Here is a 22,271-nt window from a genome sequence, read left to right on the forward strand (position 1 = left end):
TAGATGCAGATGTAAAGTCAACTGCCATTCATTACACCAAGTGAAAATTCTGTCAAAATCTTTCTGCAGTTCCTTATGATCGTCCAACGTCGATACTTTCCGGTACACAATAGCATCGACAGCAAACAATCTTATACTGCTGCTGATCCTATCTGATACATTGTTGATGGAAACTGAAAACATTAGAGGTCCTATTAGGCTTCTTTGGGCGCACCCGATAATAATTTCATATCTGCGAAATATGCACTACTATATGCTAATAAAACGAAGACAGCCGTTCATATGCTACTATTCGGCTGTTCTATGCATTATTGCCTTTGTATTGGCAATTTAAACGTCCCACCTTGGTTTCGCCGTCCTTTAACTTCCATATATCAGAACGTTTGCTTCGTGGTATTAAGCGTATAAGGAAAAGCGTGGAGGAAGCAATATGTGTGTTTGTTCAAAAATGGCTCTGAGCACTATGGGACTTAACATCTATGGTCATCAGTCCCCTAGAACTTAGAACTACTTAAACCTAACTAACCTAAGGACAGCACACAACACCCAGTCATCACGAGGCAGAGAAAATCCCTGACCCCGCCGGGAATCGAACCCGGGAACCCGGGTGTGTGTTTGTGTAGGGGTAGACGAGCTGGAATACTTTTCGGCACTGTACCCATTGACAACTTCTCCCTAGCTTTGCCAAGTTGTAAAGGGGCTCTCTGTTATTTGTTTCAATTCTGTAGCTGAATTCCCCAAGTGCTGCCACTGTCGTCAGTTAAACTATGGGAATAAAGTCGTGTTTTTTCCGGAACGTGTCCATAGAAAGTCATGTTCTGTCTGTTTTGAATCGTATTCTGTCTGTTGTTGTATTTCAAACATATTTAATAGTATTATAACTATTTGTATGTTGTTTTCTGAGGTGGAAATTGGGGACGAGCTCGACATTTTTCTGACACAGCTGGAGTGGCAGGTGCAGCAGAGCTCTGGTCATTAATCTGGGTCTGGCTCACCTCTTTCTCTCTCGAAAGCTAACCCGGTGGGCGCTGAGCTGTGCGATTAGGTCATTTGTATCCGCTGACGGCGAGTTTTGTATTTCGCGACTGACGGATACCTACAGCACCAGAGATCGATGAGGCGGCATCACAAGTCTCGGAGTTGGGTGTTACGTTGTCCTTCGTACCGCGTCGTGGCCGGCAGCTGTCACGGCCATTACCGAACCTGAACGAATTCTCCGCCTACAAGAAAAGGTCTTGCGGTTGCGAAGTCAACCACTAATGTACAATAAAAACTGCGGTCTTCTGCTCGTTGTATGAACAGTTTGCGGTTACCCTAATAACTAATCTTTCTTCTCTTAACAATTCTGATTTAAAGAAGGAAAAAGAACAGTACGATACATATGTATAGAAATCAACTACATGGATTTACACGCATAGAAGATTTAAGGATCAGATCGTATTAAGTACAGGGTTATTACAAATGATTGAAGCGATTTCACAGCTCTGCAATAACTTTATTATTCGAGATATTTTCACAATGCTTTGCACACACATACAAAAACTCAAAGTTTTTTTAGGCATTCAAAAATGTTCGATATGTGCCCCTTTAGTGATTCGGCAGACATCAAGCCGATAATCAAGTTCCTCCCATACTCGGCGCAGCGTGTCCCCATCAATGAGTTCGAAAGCGTCGTTGATGCGAGCTCGCAGTTCTGGCACGTTTCTTGGTAGAGGAGGTTTAAACACTGAATCTTTCACATAACCCCACAGAAAGAAATAGCATGGGGTTAAGTCGGGAGAGCGTGGAGGCCATGACATGAATTGCTGATCATGATCTCCACCACGACCGATCCATCGGTTTTCCAATCTCCTGTTTCAGAAATGTCGAACATCATGATGGAAGTGCGGTGGAGCACCATTCTGTTGAAAGATGAAGTCGGCGCTGTCGGTCTCCAGTCGACTTCCGCGGGCTACGCGTGAAACTTGCCCGCACGCGTTCAACCGTTTCTTCGCTCACTGCAGGCCGACCCGTTGATTTCCCCTTACAGAGGCATCCAGAAGCTTTAAACTGCGCATACCATCGCCGAATGGAGTTAGCAGCTGGTGGATCTTTGTTGAACTTCGTCCTGAAGTGTCGTTGCACTGTTATGACTGACTGATGTGAGTGCATTTCAAGCACGACATACGCTTTCTCGGCTCCTGTCGCCATTTTGACTCACTGCGCACTCGAGCGCTCTGGCGGCAGAAACCTGAAGTGTGGCTTCAGCCGAACAAAACTTTGAGTTTTTCTACGTATCTGCAGTGTGTCGTGACCATATGTCAATGAATGGAGCTACAGTGAATTTATGAAATCGCTTCAATCATTTGTAATAGCCCTGTAAAGTCAGCTAAATATTTTTCCCTGTAAGTACTTAAGAAGAAATACTTCCAAAGTACAACATACCGAGTATACTGGCGTACTAACCTTGTCTTTCTTCTCTTCGCAACTCAGCACGATGGATCAAAAATTAGCAAACATACCGCAACTGATGCCCTCCGATAAAACCATGGCCAACACTACGTCCTACCTATGAGGACTGAAACGAAAGAATTTTGTTATCCGTTTCTAAGGGAAATTTTGTCACTCTGCAAGGAAAGCCACCTCCAGCTCCAGAAGCGACATGCTAACTTTGGCGTTAACTCTAATGTCTTTCGGTTGAGTTCTATATTTATTCAATATGATTCATACCTGGGAATTAAATCAGTCAGAATGTTCGAATAAAACCTCACCTAGTAGCATTTCATCTCCTACAGAGCTCCCTGTGAGTAGCAGATCGTTTATGATGACGACTATTTACCAGTGGTATCAGCATATTCCAGATCAAAAAATTGTCCAGATACCTGAGAATCTTAAAGAAGCTTTAAGAAGTACATGGTGGTCTCTGCGTGCACCAGTGATGATGCCTGTCCTTGACGCGAGTTTTGGTGGTTCCCGCGCACAAATAAGTCTGTTCCAAGCTCGACGAAGATTCACGACTCGTCAGAAAAAAAATAGCTCCATTTGATGCGCCGCCATCTGGGATACTTCTCCGCCAGTCTTCGTACACTACGGTGTCGCATTAAACATTAGTTGGTGCACATGGAGCACTCCTTCCGCGAGACGACTACAGACAGAAAGATATGTATCATCATGTTGCTGCTTATAATGCTCACATTCTGCAAATTATTCTGACGGATCGTGGATTGTGGACTATGAAAGTACCAATCGACTGGGCGAAAAGTGTTAACGACTTTTTTTTTAATAATAAATATGTCTGTCATCTACGGGTAGCCAAACAGTCGTCGCAGTACCCAATAAGTTATTCAGTTCCAGCTCACGATACTGAAATGAACTGAATGAATTGCTTTCTACACACACAAGTTAATTTTTCACTAAAGTTGTTGGCGTCTGGATATTAATGCTCGGCACAATGCTCGTGTCCGTATACAGCAGCGGTTAAGGCAACAGCTCACGAGAATCGATAAATCCGGGTTCGAGTCCTGGTTCGGCACAAATTTTCAACTTTCGCCATTTCATTACCACAATGCCTTGTGCTACTAGCCGTCAGAATATTCCGCTCAACCATTTACTTTCCTTCCATTTGCTACATTTCATGTTTACATTCTAAGGCTCCGAGAACTATGGGACCGAACATCTGAGGTCATCAGTCCCCTAGAACTTGTAGTGTAACGACGTAAGTTTTTTATAAATGATTTTCTTTTGACATATGACCATGTGTAGACTTCGTCACCTACGTCAGTTACAACACACTTCAAAATTATTTATATTCTTTTTAAATTGTCTCAGAATGGTTCTTGAACGAAACTGTAAAACATCATTTGAGTCGTATGCGCAGAATTACGTCACTCAGTCCAATTGGTTTGCGCAAACTTTTTCAATTTAGATGTCGTTTGTTTCTCCTCAGAAATTATATTAATGCACGTTATCTGATTTAATAAATATTAGAACAACATTGAATAAACTTTCGAGATTCAAACTCGCGATGAACGTTGTCAAAAATTAATAATCTTGTCAAATATATTATTAATTCATTCACATAATTCTTCATAAATAAATTCTCGGAACACGTATTTAAACTTTTGTAGCATCCACTAGTTTATTATCTTCCTACATATAGACGTGAACCTGAGCCTTGACAAGACAGGACTGAACATTTACAACAAGATTAAACTTTCTATGACGTCATTGTTGTACAAAACATTACAAATTCCTATTTTTTTCGATTTTTAGAAGCACGACGCAACAACTCGGTTTCAGGATCTTCTGTTGCTCTTCGGCTGTCGACCCGCGACGTATAGTGGCCAGCAATTTTCTCTCTGGTCCCGGCAGCGAAAATGCTGTCTCCGTTCGTTGCGCCGCCCTCTCCGTACATGAAACATAAAAAGTAAATACAAACTTTAGTCAATTCACAACCATTACAAATATTACAAAAATACGTCAACAAAAAACTAAATTAAACTTATATTCACCTGCAAACTGGGCTGACACTGGTGGATGGGTGACGCTTCAATTTCGCGTCCCACTACAAACTTAGAACTACTTACACCTAACTAACCTAAGGACATCACACACATTCATGCCCGAGGCAGGATTCGAACCTGCGACCGTAGCGGTCGCGCGGTTCCAGACTGTAGCGCCTAGAACCGCTCGGCCACCACGTCCGGCTACATTCTAAGACCTATTGTTACCTTACAACGACCAATCCTAACATTGACCATTGCCCACTGAGAGATTGAACGCCACCTAGTAGCACTGGGGGCACGTGACGCGATGAGGATGAAAAGTATATAAGCGTAGCTGAGACAAATGGGGAAACACAGAAATGATTGGAGACCCCTAACTTTATCATCAAGGTGCTGAAAACTACTCTACTGGATTCTAAATCTGACAGTTAAAACCCACTCTCATGGCACTGGAGTATCACCGCCGTCAGTACATCTATCCCCAATAGTTATCGCCACGCCGACACAGAGAGGTTAGCTTCTGCCATGGGCGGACGCTACCTCCATCATCAGACCGCTTGCGACAACCAGACCGCTAGGGTGAAGACACCGCCCGGACAGTTGCTAAGACGACAGCAGTCGCATTCTCCACTACACTACCTGCTACTTGAGCAACAGCATGGACGATGATTACCTGTGACACGTTCGCACGACCTCTCCACAACACTCCAGCATCACTTACAGTGCCACCGACCGCCCAGGCAACAACATCGTCACCGCTAGGAATTACAGCGTCAACCACAACATCGCCAGTTGCGACATGAGCCGCAGAGCCGCCAGCATCAGCAGCAGCCACATTATCAACAACAGCTACCAACCACAACGCCGCCAGCAACATCATCAGCTACAAAGCATGCAACGGTACCTACACTTAAACTCTCCCTATCAACAGTCATCCCATAACCTCTCTTTGACATTCAACCTAAACCTATGACAAAAACCAGCAAAAGGTCACGTAAAAGTGAGCGTCAGGGTGAAACCAAAAGGACTCAGCTAATCTTACTAGACACTGATGACATGCAGATCGAAATAATTCCGGAAGTCAAAACCCAGTACCTTCCTCTTCCTATTATTAAGTAGATGCGAGCCAATATTTCTAAACCCCAAGGTATTCTTGAATCATATTCAACGATATACACACTCACGAAGACTAAGGCTGAATGGCCTGGAATCTCGTAGACTGGAGCAGAACTGTCTTCAGCGATGAGTCCTGCTTCAAAATGAGCCCCGGAAAGTGGTGTGATACCACCTGGCTGTCACCTGCCATACAGCCCGACGCCAGAAGGAATGGTCTATGGTGCCATTCATTTCATAGCAGGACACCTTTGATTGCCATCCTTTGCCCCTTACAACAAAGCGGTACGTAGTCGGTGCTATACGCCTCGTTTTGTTGCCCTTCATGACAAGCCATCCTGGGCTACATTTCAGCAAGATAATGCCTGGCTGCACTCGGCAAAAGTTTTTGCTGTTTGTCTTCGTGCTTGCCAAACCCTACCTTGACCAGCGAGGTCGCCAGATCTCTCTTCAGTTGAGAGCGTATCCAGCGCTCTCCAACCAGCGCGGGATTCTGAAGATGTAGCGAACCAACTGGACAAGATTTCCCACGATATTCCTCAGGAGGACATCCAACAAGTCTGTCAATCAGTGCCAAGCCAGATAACTGCTTGCACAAGAATCGCAGGTGAACCAATTTGTTACTGACTTTCTCAGTTTGTCAAGCTCTTTCTCTTGAATAAGTCATCTGTTTTTCCTAAATTTGTAATCATTTGATTATATTTACATGTACACCAGTTCTACCGATTTCTGTCCCATTTGGATAATTCCTTCGAGATGCGTCTTTTTTTTCTATTTTTGTCTTAGGTGGTATCAGCATTAGAAATCTACACTACTGGCCATTAAAAATGGTACACCAAGAATAAATGCAGATGATAAACGGATATTGTTGGAAAAATATATTACACTAGAACTGACATACACTCCTGGAAATTGAAATAAGAACACCGTGAATTCATTGTCCCAGGAAGGGGAAACTTTATTGACACATTCCTGGGGTCAGATACATCACATGATCACACTGACAGAACCACAGGCACATAGACACAGGCAACAGAGCATGCACAATGTCGGCACTAGTACAGTGTATATCCACCTTTCGCAGCAATGCAGGCTGCTATTCTCCCATGGAGACGATCGTAGAGATGCTGGATGTAGTCCTGTGGAACGGCTTGCCATGCCATTTCCACCTGGCGCCTCAGTTGGACCAGCGTTCGTGCTGGACGTGCAGACCGCATGAGACGACGCTTCATCCAGTCCCAAACATGCTCAATGGGGGACAGATCCGGAGATCTTGCTGGCCAGGGTAGTTGACTTACACCTTCTAGAGCACGTTGGGTGGCACGGGATACATGCGGACGTGCATTGTCCTGTTGGAACAGCAAGTTCCCTTGCCGGTCTAGGAATGGTAGAACGATGGGTTCGATGACGGTTTGGATGTACCGTGCACTATTCAGTGTCCCCTCGACGATCACCAGTGGTGTACGGCCAGTGTAGGAGATCGCTCCCCACACCATGATGCCGGGTGTTGGCCCTGTGTGCCTCGGTCGTATGCAGTCCTGATTGTGGCGCTCACCTGCACGGCGCCCAACACGCATACGACCATCATTGACACCAAGGCAGAAGCGACTCTCATCGCTGAAGACGACACGTCTCCATTCGTCCCTCCATTCACGCCTGTCGCGACACCACTGGAGGCGGGCTGCACGATGTTGGGGGCGTGAGCGGAAGACGGCCTAACGGTGTGCGGGACCGTAGCCCAGCTTCATGGAGACGGTTGCGAATGGTCCTCGCCGATACCCCAGGAGCAACAGTGTCCCTAATTTGCTGGCAAGTGGCGGTGCGGTCCCCTACGGCACTGCGTAGGATCCTACGGTCTTGGCGTGCATCCGTGCGTCGCTGCGGTCCGGTCCCAGGTCGACGGGCACGTGCACCTTCCGCCGACCACTGGCGACAACATCGATGTACTGTGGAGACCTCACGCCCCACGTGTTGAGCAATTCGGCGGTACGTCCACCCGGCCTCCCGCATGCCCACTATACACCCTCGCTCAAAGTCCGTCAACTGCACATACGGTTCACGTCCACGCTGTCGCGGCATGCTACCAGTGTTAAAGACTGCGATGGAGCTCCGTATGCCACGGCAAACTGGCTGACACTGACGGCGGCGGTGCACAAATGCTGCGCAGCTAGCGCCATTCGACGGCCAACACCGCGGTTCCTGGTGTGTCCGCTGTGCCGTGCGTGTGACCATTGCTTGTACAGCCCTCTCGCAGTGTCCGGAGCAAGTATGGTGGGTCTGACACACCGGTGTCAATGTGTTCTTTTTTCCATTTCCAGGAGTGTATGATTGCATTTGCACGCAATTTGGGTGCAAGGATCCTGAGAAATCAGTACCCAGAACAACCACCTCTGGCCGTAATAATGGCCTTGATACGCCTCGGCATTGAGTCAAATAGAGCTTGGATGGCGTGTACAGGTACAGCTGCCCATGGTGCTTCGACACGATACCACAGTTCATCAAGAGTGGTGACTGGCGTATTGTGACGAGCCAGTTGCTCGGCCACCATTGACCGGACGTTTTCAATTGGTGAGACATCTGGAGAATGTGCTGGCCAGGGCATCAGTCGAACACTTTCTGTATCCAGAAAAGCCCGTACAGGACCTGCAACGTGCGGTCGTGCATTCTCCTGCTGAACTGTAGAGTTTCACAGGGATCGAATGAAGGGTAGAGCCACGGGTCGTAACACATCTGAAATATAACGTCGACTGTTCAATGCCGTCAATGCGAACAAGAGCTGACAGAGACGTGTAACCAATGGCACCCCATACCATCACAATCCGGGTGATACGCCAGTATGGCGATGCCGAATACACGCTTCCAATGTGCTTTCACCGCGATGTCGCCAAACACGGATGCGACCGTCATGATGCTGTAAACGGATCCAGGATTCATCCGAGAAAACGAGGTTTTTTCCATTCGTGCACCCAGGTTCGTCGTTGAGTGCACCATCGCAGGCGCTCCTGTCTGTGATGCAGCGTCAAGGGTAATCGCAGCCATGGTCTCCGAGCTGATAGCCCATGCTGCTGCAAACGTCGTAGAACTGTTAGTGAAGATGATAGTTGTCTTGCAAACGTCCCCTTCTGTTGCCTCAGGGATAGAGACGTGGCTGAACGATCCCTTACAGCCATGCGGATACGATGCCTGTCATCTCGACTGCTAGTAATACGATACCGTTGGGATCCAGCACGGCGTTCCGTATTACCCTCCTGAACTCACCGATTGCATATTCTGCCAACAGTCATTGGATCTCGACCAAAGCGAGCAGCAATGTCGCGATACGATAATCCGCAATCGCGATAGGCTGCAATCCGACCTTTATCAAAGTCGAAAACCTTGTTTAATGCTCTAAAAAGCTAATCATTTGCATATCAGAGCATCTTCTTCCTGTCGGTTAAATTTCACGTCTGTAGCAAGTCATCTTCGTGGTGTAGCAATTTTACTGGCCAGTTGTGTAGCATGTGATCCCCGGAAGAGACTCTATCGTTAGGATCAAAACTAATGACTCATATTCTGATTTATCCCCTCTTTTGGAGAAAATGCGTTCATAGCACCCCTCAAAAATGATCCGTCGAAACAACTACAGTCTCCACGCCGACCGCTCAAATTCACAGCAGTAATTAAAAAGTTTGATTTAGAATACACAAACGAAGAAATCGAAAGTGAACTGAACTCGCTACCAGGAATTAGACCTAATATAAGCAATGTACTACGCATTTGAAATAATCGACCTTACCTCCCTACTTTGGAAGAATGGTTTCGGAATTATCCCACACCATAAGTTTATATAATAAAAAAAAACGGGCTTTGATTTACCGCAGAAAGTATGCTATAGAAGTGCTGTGTGAGAGTGCCACAGTCGAGCCAGTCTCAGCGAGGTATCACACATAGAATGGTCAGTCGCCTCCTAGATGGCGCACATACCAGGAACTCGTGAAACGACGAGCAGGCAGCAAAGTGTTGGAAGGCCTCATCTTATCAGAGGTTTTTCCTTACTGTAAAGCAAGATAGGCGCCGACCTGTTGTAGATCTGACTACAAAGTACAACGGTGGTGAAGGAAGAAGTGCTTCGGAGCACACCGTTGGCACATTGTTGAAGAGGGGCCTCGGCATCTGACGATCCCCCGGGTCCCATGTTGACAACGACATCGTCAATTATGATTACGGGCGGCATAGGATGGTCGATATTGGACTGTAAATCAGTGGCATCTTGTTGAGTGGTAGGAATCACGTTACTTTTTACACCAGGCCGATGCTCATGTCTGGATACGCAGTGGTCCAGGCGAAGTGGCGTCAAATCGAAAGACCTGCACCAGGCGATCGGTCTACCCGACGGGATGCCCTAGCCACACGACATTTCATTTGATACTGCAGAACGGTGGGAGCAGTATTGTGCTACGGGGATAATCACGTGGGCTTTAAAAAAATGGTTGAAATGGCTCTGAGCACTATGGGACTAAACTTCTGAGGGCATCAGTCACCTAGAACTTAGAACTATATAAACCTAACTAACCTAACGACATCACACACATCCATGCCCGAGGCGGGATTGGAACCTGCGACCGTAGCAGTCGCGCGGTTCCGGACTGAAGGGCCTAGAGTTCTAAGTTATAGGCGACTGATGACCTCAGAAGTTAAGTCGCGTAGTGCTCAGAGCCATTTTTTTGCCAAGATTATCAGTATGTTAGTTATTAGTATTGTACTGATAGTGGAAGCAAGTTTTAGGTCTGCAGATGCCTAGTCTTACATTCTGTCCCATGCCTTCGTCATAAATACTTTACACTCTAGTTAGATCAGTCTCAATTACTCATTCGTTAATCAGAATTTCTTGGCTTTTTAGTAGCTGAGTATAAGTTCAAAGAAAATATTACCGCAGCCATGCAATGATTTACGACTACTGCAACTTTCCTGCCCCTCTGAACTCGCATAAGGTGGCTGACCAACAGTCACTGTTGACTGGGAGGTCTGTCACCGTAATTCTTTCGCTTACTTGCTGAGTTACACTCTTCGGCATAATTAGTGCGTTCTCTTTTCCAGCAATGATCTGCGACCTCATAAGTATGCCGCCAGCATGTAAACTGATGGCTAGTACTTAAGGTGTCTCTGCACGTCACGCTTGCGCAGAGCCTGCATGTTCAATAACGACCGTACATTATAATGGACAATCTCCTCCTAAACGCCTTAGTTTGCCTACTTTTTGGAACTGAATCCAAAGTTGTGAAATCACATTTTGTGGTGCTTCATTGCCGGCCGGAGTGGCCGAGCGGTTCTAGGCGCTTCAGTCTGGACCCACGCGACTGCTAAGGTAGCAGGTTCGAATTCTGCCTCGGACATGGATGCGTGTGATGTCCTTAGGTTAGTTAGGTTTAAGTAGTTCTAAGTTCTAGGGGACTGATGATACCAGATGTTAAATTCCATAGTGCTCAGAGCCATATTTGGCGCTTCATTGGTATTTGTTACGACACATGTGACTACCTTCCATCTTAATATCAGGTTGCTACGACACAGATTGGGATAAAACGTATTGTCAAGAAATTGTATTATTATTGAAATCAAGCACCGAACACAGATTACTACTGAAACTCAAACCGTTCAGGAAACTCAGTCACTTACACTCGACGTAGCCGATATCACTAAGGCACGTTAGTTTGATGGCACCACCTGTCCGAATACTCAAGATGAAACGAATTTTTATAATTAGTAGGTGGCCACTAAATGGAGAAGAAGTGGTGGTGTTACGTCTCAGATCACCAGACATTGCATCAGTGACTTGGTAAAATGTCGTACCTCTCCGTAGAGCCTTCTGGGGGGAAAGTCATGATTCATTGGTGATTTTATTGCACTGTCCAATCGAATTCATGTGTCCATCGCCTTTGTTCTACATCAACTTGCGCCCGCAGTCGACAGGTGGCAGCACTAGCAGTGGACGGTATATAAGGCAGGGGGACACGAAAATACTGCAGTCGTTGTAAAGCGGAAACGGAGCGATTCATCTGACGTCCGAAAGGGCATGATCATTGGCTTTCAGGTCAAAAAATGGTTCAAATGGCTCTGAGCACTATGGGACTTAACACCTATGGTCATCAGTCCCCTAGAACTTAGAACTACTTAAACCTAACTAACCTAAGGACAGCACACAACACCCAGCCATCACGAGGCAGAGAAAATCCCTGACCCCGCCGGGAATCGAACCCGGGTGTGGGAAGCGCGAAAGCTACCACACGACCACGAGATGCGGGCAGGCTTTCAGGTCAATGGTGGAAGCATTTCCGTAACCACTATGTTTGTAAACTGTTCGCGTGTCACCGTGGTTAAAGTAAACCGTGTATGTCAAAATGACGCTGTCGGCCGGAGTGGCCGTGCGGTTCTAGGCGCTACAGTCTGGGGCCGAGCGACCGCTACGGTCGCAGGTTCGGATCCTGCCTCGGGCATGGATGTGTGTGATGTCCTTAGGTTAGTTAGGTTTAAGTAGTTCTGTAGGGGACTGATGACCTCAGAAGTTAAGTCCCATAGTGCTCAGAGCCATTTTTTTTTTTTTTTTTTTAATGACGCTATCCAAAATCGGCGCCGAGGCAACTGGCCGGCCGCGGTGGTCTCGCGGTTCTAGGCGTGCAGTCCGGAACCGCGCGACTGCTACGGTCGCAGGTTCGAATCCTGCCTCGGGCATGGATGTGTGTGATGTCCTTAGGTTAGTTAGGTTTAAGTAGTTCTAAGTTCTAGGGGACTGATGACCACAGCTGTTAAGTCCCATAGTGCTCAGCGCCATTTGAACGAGGCAACTGTGGTGCACCACGCGCCGTAGATGACAGGGACGTATGGCTGCCGCGGGGACGTACATCTGATGAGCGACCAGGGTTCTACGAGAAGTGTCTCTTCAACGACCGTTTAGCGAACGTTGCTGCCTTTGGGCCTCAACAGGCGCCTGGTTCATGCATCCATGCTGACTGCTGTTCGTCGATGACAAAGGCTTGAATTTGCACGCAGTTCCGCAGCTGGACGTCCAGTGAGTGGCGACAGGTGACCTTTTCAGGTGAATCAAGCTTTATACTCCATCGGACAGATGACCGTTGGCGTGTACAACGTGAAACGTGAGCAAACACCCTGCAACAATCGTCGTAAGGCGGATATTTTCGTGAGGTTCCCTAGCTGATCTTGTCATTATGGAAGGTGCAATGGATCAGCACAAGCATGCATGTATCCTTGGGGAACAAGTTCATACCTACTTGCAGTTTGTTTTTCCTCGACACGATGGCATCTACCAGCAGGACAGTGCAACGTGTAACACAACTCGCACTGTTCGTGCGTGGATCGAAGATAACGCCGATGAGTTTACCGCACTTCCCTGGCCACCAAACTCTCCAGATAAAAACCCAGTCGAGAGTCTATGGGAGCACCTTACTCGGGATGTTTGCACCATGGATCCTCAACCGAGCGCCGCTGACAATGGCACTGTCGGCCGGTGTGGCCAAGCGGTTCTAGGCGCTTCTGTCTGGAACCGCGCGACCGTTACGGTCGCAGGTTCGAATCCTGCCACGGGCATGGATGTGTGTGATGTCCTTAGTTTAGTTAGGTTTAAGTAGTTCTAAGTTCTAGGGGACTGATGACCTCAGATGTAAAGTCCCATAGTCCTTAGAGCCATTTGAACCATTTGAACAATGGCACTGGAGTCGTCATGGCTCCACATCCCTGTTGGTACCTTCTAGAACCTCACTGTCTCCCTTCCTGTACGTCTCGCAGCGGTACGCGCTGCAAAAGGTAGTTATTATGATTTTGACGGATGGTCACATTAATGTCAATGGACAACATATCTGCCCGTGAGACAGGTATGTCAGGGCCGGCCGCGGTGGTCTAGCGGTTCTGGCGCTGCAGTCCGGAACCGCGGGACTGCTACGGTCGCAGGTTCGAATCCTGCCTCGGGCATGGGTGTGTGTGATGTCCTTAGGTTAGTTAGGTTTAAGTAGTTCTAAGTTCTAGGGGACTTATGACCTAAGATGTTGAGTCCCATAGTGCTCAGAGCCATTTTGAGGTATGTCAGGCTCTGCGACCGACCCAGTGCTATTCGAGAGTATAACTTGACACTCTCTTATTTGTTCATCCCATTAATTATTTGTCATCTTCTATTACGATAGTGCCGCCTCGTTTTCTTATTCCGTTTACTGGTGTCACGAACTTCCTGTCTCACTTGCCCGTGAGTGTCAGCAGCAGCGTGTATCGATAAGCACACTGTCGTACCATCTCTGTAGTGACCAATAGTATTTACAGGTTGTCGTGTGTCGGGTAGTCAGTGAGTGGGAGGCGCACCAGGGGTTCAGTCACGGACGGACCAGAAGTCCAGTTGGTCGGTTGGCGTGGAACAGCAAGCATAGAGTCGGGCTGGAGCCGCTGGCGGCGTGCACGCTTGGTTGGAGGGTGAGGTGAGGTGCTGCTTGCGAGTGCTACGAAGTTCGTCGCCCACCAATCTTGGACATGAAAGTTGAGTCATCATTTAACTTACTATCGAGCCTCAACTGTTTACTTTTCTTCGTGTGATCCTGCTTGTCGCTTATGGGACATTCCCGCGAGCAACAATGTGTGTGTATTTAAGTCGGCTAAGATTCCAGCCATCTTCCTGTGAAATTTAACTTAACTTAATTTGAAACTTCCTGGCAAATTAAAACTGTGTGCCGGACCGAGACTCGAACTCGCGACCTTTGCCTTTTGGAAGGTAGGAGACGAGGTACTGGCAGAAGTAAAGCTGTGAGGACGGGGCGTGAGTCGTGCTTGGGTAGCTCAGTTGGTAGAGCACTTGCCCGCGAAAGGCAAAGGTCCCGAGTTCGTGTCTCGGTCCGGCACACAGTTTTAACCTGCCAGGAAGTTTCATATCAGCGCAGCTGCAGAGTGAAAATCTCATTCTGTTTACTTAATTTATTCCCTGTTATGGACGTTCACTAGCGGTATCCTCTGCCTTGTGGCCATTGACGTTCCGGTTATCTGCCCTGGTCGTTGATGTAATTTTAGGCAGTTTATTTTCCTCGTCGTGTTGTTGCTGTCCAGCGCGTCGTGTAGTTCGACAGCTGAGGTGTTGCTGGTCATTGTGGGCGTCAATATTGTGTGTGTCGTGTATTGAAATCATCTGGTCGTTTTGCTGGTTGCGTTGAGCGGAACTGATTTGGTTGATTGGCCGGTCGGTTGTCTGTTGGTTGGGTTGCCTCCAGATTAAGAAGTCGTTGGACAGGTTGCCTGTCTCACCTAAACGGGAATTAGTGTTACAATCCCAGGCCGACCCTTGGAAACTTCTGAGCGTCGTTCCTTGCGTGTTACGTAGTACTTTCCCCGTTTGGAGCTGGCCGGTGTGGCCGAGCGGTTCTAGGCGCTTCAGTCTGGAACCGCGCGACCACTACGGTGGCAGGTTCGAATCCTGCCTCGGGCATGGATGTGTGTGATGTCATTAGGTTAGTTAGGTTTAAGTAGTTCTAAGTCTAGGGGACTGATGACCTCAGATGTTAAGTCCCATAGTGTTCAGAGCCATTTCAACCATTTTGAACCCTATTTGGATTTTAGTTATTTGGTTGATGTGTGGCTTTCAGCCTAGTATCGATATCTCTTATATTGTTCTTCTCTTGCCCTTAAGGCATAAGATTGGTACGCTTTTGAATGGGGCCTTCAGCCCAGTTGCATGCAATGTTTTAAGATAAGGCCTTCTGCCTTTTGATTGAAACTCCTCTTATTGCTTAATACGCGACCTCCAGCCTAGTTCCATTAAAATTAAAGTGCTAAGGACTTCAGCAGATTAGATTGAATATTTAGAAAATATTCTTGGGTGAAAACTCCAGAAAAACCTTGTATTTCAATTTTGCTTAAGCCTTGTGTCTTGGAATTTGAATGTGGCCTTCAGCCGATCTAAAGTTAATCAAAGGAGGTCGACTAAAGTTTTGAGTGTTTTGTATCCTTGTTGTAACATTGTGTGTTGATAAATAAAGTTTGAATGTTGGCCCCTTTCCACAACCTAATCGACTCTGTCCTGCTAGCTTTCCATCGTCATCAATACCATTTAGACCATGTCATAACTCATTTACAAGATAAAGGTCGCAATATAACTAAGATAGAGCAAATAAAAAACTCTTTCCAGTTTGGTCGGCATAAAATGAAATGATCGTATGGTACTATTCGCCGGCAGTTGTTTGTCCGTCTGGTGCAAGTATGTCTGTTTGATGCCACTTCCGCAACTTGAGCGTCTTTGTGATGAAGATGATACGAAATCATGAGAACAGCATAACAATCTAGTCGCCGAGTGAAGAATAACTCCAACCCAGCCAGGTATCAAATCCGGGACCCTGAAATCTAGAGACGTGACGCTATTTACAAGACTGCAAGCTGCGGACTAATCCGCCTAACTCTAATGGAAGATGCCAGGCAACATCGCTACGTCATTTATATTTCCACCACACTATATGTGAAGTGTTTAGGTATGTGGAACGGCCATTTTTCTCATCTTGTATTTATGCTGAGCGACTGTACGAAAAGTCGTTCCTAACGGGAAGTTCTATCCTGGAGTACACGCGCATTGCTAGGATCAATGTACACTCCTGGAGATTGAAATAAGAACACATTGTCCCAGGAAGGGGAAACTTTATTGACACATTCCTGGGGTCAGATACATCACATGATCACACTGACAGAACCACAGGCACATAGGCACAGGCAACAGAGCATGCACAATGTCGGCACTAGTACAGTGTATATCCACCTTTCGCAGCAATGCAGGCTGCTATTCTCCCATGGAGACGATCGTAGAGATGCTGGATGTAGTCCTGTGGAATGGCTTGCCATGCCATTTCCACCTGGCGCCTCAGTTGGACCAGCGTTCGTGCTGGACGTGCAGACCGCGTGAGACGACGCTTCATCCAGTCCCAAACATGCTCAATGGGGGACAGATCCGGAGATCTTGCTGGCCAGGGTAGTTGACGTACACCTTCTAGAGCACGTTGGGTGGCACGGGATACATGCGGACGTGCATTGTCCTGTTGGAACAGCAAGTTCCCTTGCCGGTCTAGGAATGGTAGAACGATGGGTTCGATGACGGTATGGATGTACCGTGCACTATTCAGTGTCCCCTCGACGATCACCAGTGGTGCACGGCCAGTGTAGGAGATCGCTCCCCACACCATGATGCCGGGTGTTGGCCCTGTGTGCCTCGGTCGTATGCAGTCCTGATTGTGGCGCTCACCTGCACGGCGCCAAACACGCATACGACCATCATTGGCACCAAGGCAGAAGCGACTCTCATCGCTGAAGACGACACGTCTCCATTCGTCCCTCCATTCACGCCTGTCGCGATACCACTGGAGGAGGGCTGCACGATGTTGGGGCGTGAGCGGAAGACGGCCTAACGGTATGCGGGACCGTAGCCCAGCTTCATGGAGACGGTTGCGAATGGTCCTCGCCGATACCCCAGGAGCAACAGTGTCCCTAATTTGCTGGGAAGTGGCGGTGCGGTCCCCTACGGCACTGCGTAGGATCCTACGGTCTTGGCGTGCATCCGTGCGTCGCTGCGGTCCGGTCCCAGGTCGACGGGCACGTGCACCTTCCGCCGACCACTGGCGACATCATCGATGTACTGTGGAGACCTCACGCCCCACGTGTTGAGCAATTCGGCGGTACGTCCACCCGGCCTCCCGCATGCCCACTATATGCCCTCGCTCAAAGTCCGTCAACTGCACATACGGTTCACGTCCACGCTGTCGCGGCATGCTACCAGTGTTAAAGACTGCGATGGAGCTCCGTATGCCACGGCAAACTGGCTGACACTGACGGCGGCGGTGCACAAATGCTGCGCAGCTAGCGCCATTCGACGACCAACACCGCGGTTCCTGGTGTGTCCGCTGTGCCGTGCGTGTGATCATTGCTTGTACAGCCCTCTCGCAGTGTCCGGAGCAAGTATGGTGGGTCTGACACACCGGTGTCAATGTGTTCTTTTTTCCATTTCCAGAAGTGTATATAAGCAAAACGCAGCAGCACAGAGGACAGTGCTCACCCAACCCAGGTAATTTCACTATGCACACAGGACAAAAAATGAGTCATCTCCCAGGAGTCATCACACTAATACCACCTTTAACCTTGGTGATGACCTCAGTTAGGCGAGGCACAGGGTCTACAACTTCCTTCAGCTATCACTGATTATTTGACTCGGTAGAGCTAGTAAGTTGCGGGGATATTGATTGCTATGAGCCAGTCGTTGCTCCGAATAGCCCAGACATTTTCTATAAATAAGATCGCGTGATCTGGCTGGTCGGTCGAGATGTGATAGGGTAGCTAAGTGTTCGGCTAACCAGGAACGTATGCGTGCTGCCCTGTGAGCACGGCTGTGATCATCTTGCAAGACGGCAGTGTTCGCAGCATGGTCGTCATGAATATATAGAAGAAAGGGCAACACGTGACCACTGGCAATGTTGAAGTAAAACACCCTGGGGGATATTCACAGTGACTTAAGCGGATGGGGGCAAGTCATGCAACAAAAAATGCCTCAAAACATAAAAAACCTCCGCTGGCCTGAGCTACAACCTACACACACTAAGAGTAAAAACACGTCACTGGGCCATTGGTGCATTCTAAACCTTGCATCATTTGAAAACGGGCAAAATCACGACTCGTCGAAGTACACTACACGTCTCCAGTCAGCTACTGAACAGTTTCTTCGTTGACAGACCCACTGTAGACGTTCTGCTGTAGGTGCCCAATGAGAAATGGCCTCTTGTGAGGTACTCGACTCCTAATTCCCTTGATGTACAGTCTTTGCAATGTTCGCTAGTTAACTGGTTGAGATGGATCTGCAGCCACTGACAACAGGAATTCCATTTGGCTTTAAAACCGAATGCCACTGACAAGACTTACACTCTGCTTCCGTCCCTATCCTTAGGATCTTTCTGTGGCCACTGTGCTTACATACTCCGTGTTACGAGGCTGCGAGGGTGCCCCATTCCTTGTAGACACGTGAGACAGTCAACGTTGAAACACCAACAAATCAGGCCACTCCATGTAAGATGTGGTTATTGCGAACGTCCAGAAACAATAGTTCCTTTCTGCCAAGCTGTCACGACTCCACACAGTCTTTTTACTGCTCCTATTCCATATAACTGAGAGTCACTCAGACATCAGTTCACTGCTATATCTTACGTCAGTGGTGGGTGGCCACATGGCCGCATGACATCAGTTCTACACAACAGCAGCGCTCCAATGCGACCAGCGTACTGTTTGAATGAGGTGCCTAATATTTTACCCGCTAGACTTACTTATTGTTACATATCACAGTCTGGTTTGATTGACTTATAAATTTCACACAGTTAGTGTCGTGCCTTAGTGCTTTCACAGTTTCATATAGTCGTTGATAAGAACATGTCGTAAATTAGAAGAAATATTAGAGACATTTATTTAGTGAAATGGGAACTTAACACGTCTGGGTTTGAGCTGTGTTTCCATTGCCTATCTCGTGTTTGGCATTTCATAACTGTCGGCGTTATCGTGTGGGCGTCGTTACATGTCAAAGAGTTGGTGAGTCGATGTCCTTGAAATGCGGTTACAGCCAACTGCTTCTACGACTCTTGTTGAATCTGAGTAAGTACCCTGTCTATAAAAAGGGCTTGTGGTTAGCATTGTTGAATCTGAGTAAGTACCCTGTCTATAAAAAGGGCTTGTGGTTAGCATGTGAAGTGCTGATGTGAAGAAAAAGAAGAAAAGGTAGTATTACGACTTTTCTACTTGTAAATAGTTTGTGGTTTCTTTAATAACCAGCCTGATGACTGGCCTGAAAAGAGTGGAAAGAGCACTATAAAGCATTTACCGGAACTCGAAAATGATATTTTGTTCTTCTTTTCATTAACACTTGAAGAACGTTGCAGTGAAGAGGTGGGTGCATGCTGCTTATAAGAGAGTTTTTGATGGTGAAAATTTAGATATGTGTGTCAAACTTTGAGCCCGTACAGTGAGTCTACCGAAGCTGAAAGCAGGAGCGTGTGAAGTATGAAGGGAAACAAGTGACAATACTGAACTTTGAGCTAGTTGGTGAGACGTGTACCGCTAGCTCAATTTTTGCGCGCTTTCTGTTAAATACATGCAGACCTCATCTGGCAGACAACTGACACTCTAAACTTGTCACAGATGTTCAAAGCACAAACTGCAAATGTTTCCTAATCGCGCAGATATAAATCTTCTACACATACAGCTGCGTTTCACAGCTTCCTATTTAGATTCTGTTGCCCACTACACCAACTCCCATGGTGGTTCACAACTCTTTTGTGAATACGTGAACGATAGACATGCGGCCCCGAACCATTGCAGCACTTCTTACTTTTCTGTGAAGTAATTTTACATGCTGACTGTATCTTCTATCAGACGTTTTTTCTCTAGAACAAATTCCTTGCCGATAACCTAACTCGTTCGTAGGACGCAGATTCTAATGCTCCAACTTCGTTTCTTTATTTTACATCACATATTTCGGCTAATTTATTCTTGGTCCCACATACTGGATTGCTCCCCACCTTTTTCAAAAAGATTTCTAGAATATATGTCCCGTGCAGCGAAGGTCGCCAAGCCAGTCCAAGCGCGCACTGGAGAGGGGAGGGTGTAGATCGTTACGCAACGGTTTGGAAGTAGCCCCCTGACCATGCAGGGATCGCACCAAAGTCCAATATACACAGTCGAGACACTCATTACTGTGAAAGTTATCGTCTGACTGTTGTAGCGACAGTAGTGCCCCTATCAGCGATAAGGCCAACCTTAATATTGTTTGTTTATAACTGTATTTCTACTTAATTGACGAAATAGTTATTATGCTTTTGTCTTCCAAGCATCAGTAAACTATCAAGAGACATGAATGGTCGTGAAACAAATGTGAAAAGAGCCAAGAGTCACTGATTCAGTGACACGAGGTACAATTTATTCATGAACAAATACTTTGGAATATGTTTGTAATTCCAGCTTACTCCACTGAAAGCAGTCAAATATAAATACAGTACTTCATGAGTGAGAAGCATGGTTTTCTTCTGTTCTATGTTCTTATTGTGATAGTCATTTTTCTTGCCACGTAACAATTTTGTATGCAGTCAAATGATTCACACTTTCTTACACTTCGCTCGAATTTCTAATACACGAATATTTTTGTAAATGTAACTACTTTATCTTAAAAATACGATTGAGATGAAGATCCTTTCCATTTTTGGTTGTGAGGTAACAAAAATTTCAGAATTGGTTTCTTCTCTGTCTGGAAACAGTTTTATTACCACGTGGATGTGGTTCCTTTTTCAGCTACAGTTGTGATGGCTTATTTCAGACGTATTATGTAGGTTCAAAAATGGCTCTGAGCACTATGGGACTTCACTGCTGTGGTCATCAGTCCCCTAGAACTTAGAACTACTTAAACCTAACTAACCTAAGAACATCACACCCATCCATGCCCGAGGCAGGATTCGAACCTACAGCTGCAGCGGTCGCGCGGTTCCAGACTGTAGCGCCTAGAACAGGTCGGCTATATGTAGGTATTACATTTCATAATATATTCCTACATTCGACATTTACTAGACTTTTTTGTTATTGAGGAAAAACAACATTCTACAGTAAATGTTTGTACCTTAAAAGACAATCGTAAATGCACTGAGGTGACAAAAGGTATGGGATAGCGATATGAAGGTATACAGATGCCGGTAGTATCGTGTACACAAGGTATAAAAAGGGCAGTGCACTAGCAAAAGTGTCATTTGTACTCAGGTGACCCACGTGAAAAGGTTTCCGACGTGATTGTGGCCGCACGACGGGAATAAAAGACTTTGAACGCAGAATGGTAGTTGGAGCTAGATGCATAGGACATTTCGTTTCAGAAATCGTTAGGGACTTCAGTATTCCGAGATCCACATTGTCAAGAGGGTGCTGAGAATACTCAATTTCAGCCATTACCTCTCACCACGCGAACACACTTAACGACCAAGAGCAGCGGCGTTTGCAGAGGGTTGTCAGTGCTAACAGACAAGCAACACAGCTTGAAATAACCGCATAAATCAACGTGAAACGTACGGAAGACGTATACGTTAGGATAGTGTGGCGAAATCTAGATTTAATGGACTACAGCAGCAGACGACCGACTCGAGTGCCCTTGTTAGCAGTACGACATCGCCTACAGCGCCTCTCCTTGGCTCATGACCATATCGGTTGGACGCTTGACGGCTGGAAAACCGTGGCCTGGTCAGATGAGCCTCGATTTCAGTTGGTAGGAGGTGATGGTAGGGTTCGGGCCTAGCGCAGACCCCACAAAACCACGGAGGCAAGTTGTCAACAAGCCACTGTGCAAGCTAGTGGTGGCTCCATAATGGTGTGGGTTGTGTTTACATGGAATGGACTGGGACCTCTGGCCCAGCTGAATCGATCGTTGACTGGAAACTGTTATGTTCGGCTACTTCGAGACCATTGCCATTCATGGATTTCATGTTCCCAAACCACGATGGATTTTTTATGGATGACAATGTCCACCCTGCCACAGCTGTTCGCGATTTGTTTGAAGGCTATTCTGGACAATTCGAGCGATTGATTTGGTCACCCTGATTGCCCGACATGACTCTCATCGAACATTTATCGGACATAATCGAGAGGTCAGTTCGTGCACAAAATCTT

At 46.9% G+C, this 22,271-nt stretch overlaps 1 protein-coding gene across 2 annotated transcripts in view; it reads left to right on the forward strand.

Moving 5' to 3' along the window:
• Positions 1-22,271, forward strand: part of LOC126183572 (UNC93-like protein) — a 430,963-nt gene that overhangs the window by 174,282 nt on the left and 234,410 nt on the right. The gene's annotated exons all lie outside the window — the stretch shown is intronic.

This window comes from Schistocerca cancellata, chromosome 4 (genome assembly GCF_023864275.1).
Source record: "Schistocerca cancellata isolate TAMUIC-IGC-003103 chromosome 4, iqSchCanc2.1, whole genome shotgun sequence".
In the NCBI taxonomy this organism is placed as follows: Eukaryota; Metazoa; Arthropoda; class Insecta; order Orthoptera; family Acrididae; genus Schistocerca; species Schistocerca cancellata.